General features: G+C 42.4%; 1 pseudogene; it reads left to right on the top strand.

The window, feature by feature from the left end:
- Positions 1-844: 844 nt before the first annotated feature.
- LOC136460255 (transcription factor TGA2.1-like) lies at positions 845-1,971 on the top strand (annotated as a pseudogene).
- The last annotated feature ends 3,752 nt before the right edge of the window (positions 1,972-5,723 follow it).

Genomic DNA, 5,723 nt, shown 5'->3' with positions numbered 1-5,723 from the left:
TTTCATGCGAGGCCTCGAGCGAGGCGGAAAATCGGTAGACCGTCCGAGGCCTTTCGTGCGAGGCCTCGAGCGAGGCGGAGATTCGGTAGGCCGTCCGAGGCCTCTCATGCGAGGCCTCGATCGAGGCGGAGAGTCGTGGCCTCGGACAAGGCCGGGGGTTAGCCAATAGTTGTCTCTTGGCTTTGATTTTGACAGGGTCTAAGCGTTTTTTTCGGTTTTCGCTTAGGGGACCCCTTTTTATGGTAGCCGACACTACTATTATTGGATTGTTAATTTGCAAGTCAAATTGGATATAATTGGCTCATTGATTTTAGTTTGATAGAGGTCTGCTCGGAAGCTCCATGCTGATCGGCTAATGGCATCAGCTGGCCTGCTCTTGGCGTTGATCAGCACGCATAAGAACTGGAATTCTTGTTGAAGCCTGAGGTACATGTTATAGATAGCACAACATATGATGGAATAAAGCTCTGATTAGAGCCATAACTAAGCGTTTCCTCTGGAAATCTAGATGCTCGTAAAACTGACTGGTCCTCTGGGGAATGAATGAAGTTTAATCTGATTCATTTGGTGGACCAAAGGATTTATTCTGGTTCATTTTGGTTGGACCAAAGAATTGTGTGTTTTTTCAGCCAATCTTGATCATTCAATATTTTTGTTCTTATAAAGTATATCTGCTACTGCTGTGTATGATTAAGTTCAGATAAGTTGATCTTGCTTTCTTCCAACTACAAGCTAACAGCGTACTGTTTAGCTTCATCTTCATAGTTCTCAAATCAAAAGCATCGTGGTTGAGGCTCACCTGCAAACTTGAGCCATCCATGTCAAATTAATTTGGAGCAACAAGATGCACGTCTGTTCTCCATATATCAAATTAGCCATCACAATTTACTTCTCATCTTCGGTGAAGGCATATGTGCAGCAGCCGGAGAGCAGTAAGCTGAAACTTGCACAACTGGAGCAGGAACTCCAGAAAGCTCACCAGCAGGTTACTCTTTCTTGGTTGCATGTATGTTTACTGAGTGCTTGGAAAATAGTACCTTTGTGCTGTTATTTTGACTCTCTTTGATATTACTTTCAGGGAATCTTAATTTCCAGCTCTGGAGATCAAACCTATGCCATGAGTGGAAATGGAAATATTTTAATTCGTTATATCGTGTGGCTCTATGTGTTTCTGGATTTAATTAATCTATCTTGGTTGAGTGCTATCTTTATCCTTAGAAGTGCATCTGAAATTATAGACTTGTTGCAGGAGTGTTTACTTTTGACATAGAATATGCTAGATGGCTAGAGGACCAAAATAAGCAGATAAATGAGTTGAGTACTGCAGTGAATGCTCATGCAAGTGACAGTGATCTACGACTTATTCTAGATGGCGTAATGGCACATTATGATGAAATATTCGAGGTCAAAGGTGTTGCTGCAAAGGCTGATGTATTTCATATACTTTCAGGCATGTGGAAGACACCTGCTGAAAGGTGCTTCCTGTGGCTTGGGGGTTTTCGTCCATATGAGCTTTCAAAGGTGAGTGAAATATTCATTCTCAGTCTTTTGTTTTTCCTGTGCCCTCACTGGGAATTTAAAATTGCTGATTTTTCAGCATAATTGAAAATTTCAGCTCCTAGCGAATCACCTCGAGCCCCTAACTGAGCAGTAACCAACCTCCAGCAATCTTTCCAGCAAGCAGAGGATGCTTTCTCACAGGGCATGGAAGCATTGCAGCAATCTTTGGCAGAGACTTTGGCTGGATCTCTTGGTCCATCAGGTTCTTCAGGAAATGTGGCAAACTACACGGGTCAGATGGCCATGGCCAACTTGGGACACTAGAGAATTTTCTTCGCCAGGTGAGCATCTCTTTGTATCCTTGTGGGCAATATGTTGTCATTCAACAACCTATGTGGTTTTAGGCTGTCACTTGTGTTGTGTACTGTTTATTTAGTTTTGTTGCATTAATTTTGAAGAGTAATTCTTGCCATCCATGACTACTTTTCGCGGTTGTGTGCTTTAAGTTCTCTGTGGCATGCTAGGACGCGTGAATAACAAAGGATTGTTGCTGTTTTGAGTTCCCTGTGCAGGTTGTTTGGAATTCTATCGCATGCAGGATCCCAGCGACGCATTGCAGGTCATTGGAGGTCTCCTGTTTGTCCAAATTGTACTTCAGTGGTGTACAAGTAGGTCAATCCTGTAAGTTATGGTGATTTATGGGTGTGTTAGCAATAATAATTAGAGAAATCAGGATCAGAGCTTTTGTTGTTTGTACTGGTTAGAGATTTTAGTCCTAAATGTAAGTCCTGGGACATGGGGGCACAATGGGAAGAGAGTCAGAATAATAATTTTAGCGTCAGTAATGGAAGTTCTGTTGCCGCTGTGTAAACGTATGTACTGTACACTAGCTTGCTGATCCACGTCGGCGGTGGTGTGGTGCGGCGGTGCGGCCGCCACCACGTACAACGGCTGGCAGCTGTCGCTGGGGTTCAGCGGGTCACGGGTGAAGGAGGGGTTGGTGCTATATTTTGATGTTTCCAGCTATAGGCTAAAGATCTTTGTGTGGCGGACAATGGAGAATTCAAACGACCAACTCCTTGGCAAGAATACAATCGGATATGTGTTCTATTAAACAAAGGATATTTAAATATCAAAAAAAGTATAGCAGGCAGCACATCTAGATTCGAATAAGTTACATACTGTACTTGGCAATAGTCGACATACACAATATAAAAGAAAAGCATGATAGATACATAAGTGTAAAAGAAAAAGATATATAAAATAATAATTGTTGACTGCTATATGCGTTGATTTGACACATCACTTGCTCCAGCAACAACAGAGCTTATCAAGACACCATGGAACGACTCTTGGAACATTGACAGTTATTAAAGAAAAAGATGTATACTTTGGACGTTATATTTTAAGTGCTCTACAAAATATGTACGAGAAAATGAAAAGTCTGTCACAGTGCATATTCATATATAGTTCAAACAGTATATTAGTGAATTAATTATTAATTTCCAACATATTCTATCACGTATTTATTGCTGAACAATTATCCATTCTACGATGATGCCGTGACATATTTCATAAAAAAAAGTTAGTTTTCAAACAAGGGTCAAATTCAAATTCTCAGTTGAAAACAATGAAACAGGGAGATAAAAATTACAAATTCGTAGCAACGTACGGGCATATTTACTAGTTATAAAAAATATATTCAACGATTTTATATAATGATACATTTTCTTGTATATATTTAGTCGAAGATAAAAGAATTGACTCCTTATGAAACCAGAACTACACTTATTTTGGGATAAAAAGGGAGTATGTGTGTGCAGTGCCATCTTTTGTCGTCAAGAGTAGCACTCGGCGGTCGCCTAAAGCAAAGGGCTGTGCCGCGTCACTGGTGACTCGCCTGGTTGTACCTGTTTCTAGTTAGCACTACTCGTCACATTTTCAGATCATTAATTTGGTCGGAGCGAACTTGAAGGGGGCCGTCGGAAGCTAATTAAGCGCCAACATGCACTGTCAAGGTCCACTGTATACGTTGCACCAAACGTTCGTCGATCCCACACGCTAGAGCGAGCAACGGCGTTTCTCTTCTGAAAACAATGTGGATGTATAGCGGCTAAATAAATAAAAAGTAATACGCCAGCCAAGAACGCTTGCATATGCATGTGATGTTCCCTTTTGCACTCACAACCCGTTCGTTTGTTGGCGGAATTACGAGTACGTACTGACCTACACTACTACAGAAATGTTTTTTTTTTTCCAGTGACGGCTCGTAACACTTTGTAGAGATGGTTTGGTCAGCCATCCACTAGTAGAGAACAGACCTTTGATCCTCAGCTAAAATGGACTCTAGTCCCGGAATTTTTTTTGCCCCCGGGACTAGAAATACCTTTAGCCCCGGTTGGAGGCTCCAATCGGGACTAAAGGTCCCTGCCCAACGGCTACTGCGCCAGATAGAGGTGGCAGGGACCTTTAGTCCCGGTTGGAGCCACCAACCGGGACTAAAGGTATACTTTTACTCCTGGTTGGTGGCTCCAACCGGGAGTAAAGGTCTACTCCCGGGCCGTGGCTACGCCCGGGGTTGGAAAGTTACCTTTAGTCCCGGTTGGATCCACCAACCGGGACTAAATGTTCTCCCTTTATAAATCGATCATCTCCTCCTTCCTCCCCGAGCCCGAGCTCAGCACATTTTGAAGCTCACTGCAGTAGTGTTCTTGCTTCCTCTCCTCCATCCATTCTTCGATTCCTCCGTCGATTTCTTCGATTCCTCCGTCGATTCTTCAGTTGTAAAGGTTACCAATCTCATACTCTCATTTTTCACCATTTTCTTATGCCATTTTGTTCACTATATATATTTATGGTTCTTTATTGTGGTTTTTTTCATTTGTAAGCAATTTGAGCTCAAAATCACTTCAAGCTTGCATATTTACATGAAAGAAGGTTAAAGTATATATAAATATAAACTTAGAAAATAGTTAGAAAATTATAGCAAATCCGTACTAGTTGAACTTGCGGACCGTGTTCAGCTCGGCGAGCATGTTCTCTGCCGAGCGGTAACGGACGTCAAGGAGGAGCTTTGATTCTACGAGGAAGAGCGACAACGGTCGTGGAAGACCGTGTTCCCTTCCTCGTAGAATAGGAGCTCTTCCTTGACCAAGTACGGTGCCGTCCGGTGGAGAAATACTCGCCGAGATGATCACGTAAGCAAGGTCAACTAGTACGGATGGTTATTTATTCATATGTCCCGATATCGTCGCAGTAGTCTATCAATCACCGTACCTAAACGTAGTATATATAAATAAAAACTTAGAAAATAGTTAGAAAATTATAGAAAATCCGTACTAGTTGAACTTGCGGACCGTGTTCAGCTCGGCAAGCATGTTCTCTGTCGAGCGGTAACGGACATCAAGGAGGAGCTTTGATTCTACGAGGGAGAGCGACAACGGTCGTGGGAGACCGTGTTCCCTTCCTCGTAGAATCGGAGCTCTTCCTTGACCAAGTACGGTGCCGTCCGGTGGAGAAATGCTCGCCGAGATGATCACGTAAGCAAGTTCAACTAGTACGGATGGTTATTTATTCACATGTCCCGATATCGTTGCAGTAGTCTGTCAATCACCGTACTTTTTATTTTAACTTTTTATGAAATGAAAAAACTTAGAAAATAGTTAGAAAATTATAGAAAATCCGTACTAGTTGAACTAGCGGACCGTGTTTATTTCGGCGAGCATGTTCTCTGCCGAGCGGTAACGGACGTCAAGGAGGAGCTTTGATTCTACAAGGGAGAGCGGCAACGGTCGTGGAAGACCGTGTTCCCTTCCTCGTAGAATTGGAGCTCTTCCGTGGCCAAGTACGGTGCCGTCCGGTGGAGAAATGCTTGCCGAGATGATCACGTAAGCAAGGTCAACTAGTACGGATGGTTATTTATTCACACGTCCCGATATCATCGCAGTAGTCTGTTATGTGTGTACACTTCCATTCTTCTGTTAATTTGTGGAAATATCATGTGAATTACTTACCTGCCGCAGTAAAAGACGAGAACACAATGACCATTAAAAATATCATTGTTTAGAGATCTAGATAATTTTATAGTTTGTTAATTTTATTTGTTTATAAAAGAAGAAATTTATAGTGTATTAAAAAATGAGTATAGAGAGTAGATGGCAACTGCTTCCGGGTCCTCGGCCTCTCATGGGTTTCCAAAGCGACTTAGGCCGGGCCTTCCTCTC

The sequence above is a fragment of the Miscanthus floridulus genome, chromosome 1 (genome assembly GCF_019320115.1).
Source record: "Miscanthus floridulus cultivar M001 chromosome 1, ASM1932011v1, whole genome shotgun sequence".
NCBI classification, from domain to species: Eukaryota; Viridiplantae; Streptophyta; class Magnoliopsida; order Poales; family Poaceae; genus Miscanthus; species Miscanthus floridulus.
Note: the sequence above shows the minus strand (reverse complement) of the source record. Positions and strands in the feature narration are given on the sequence as shown.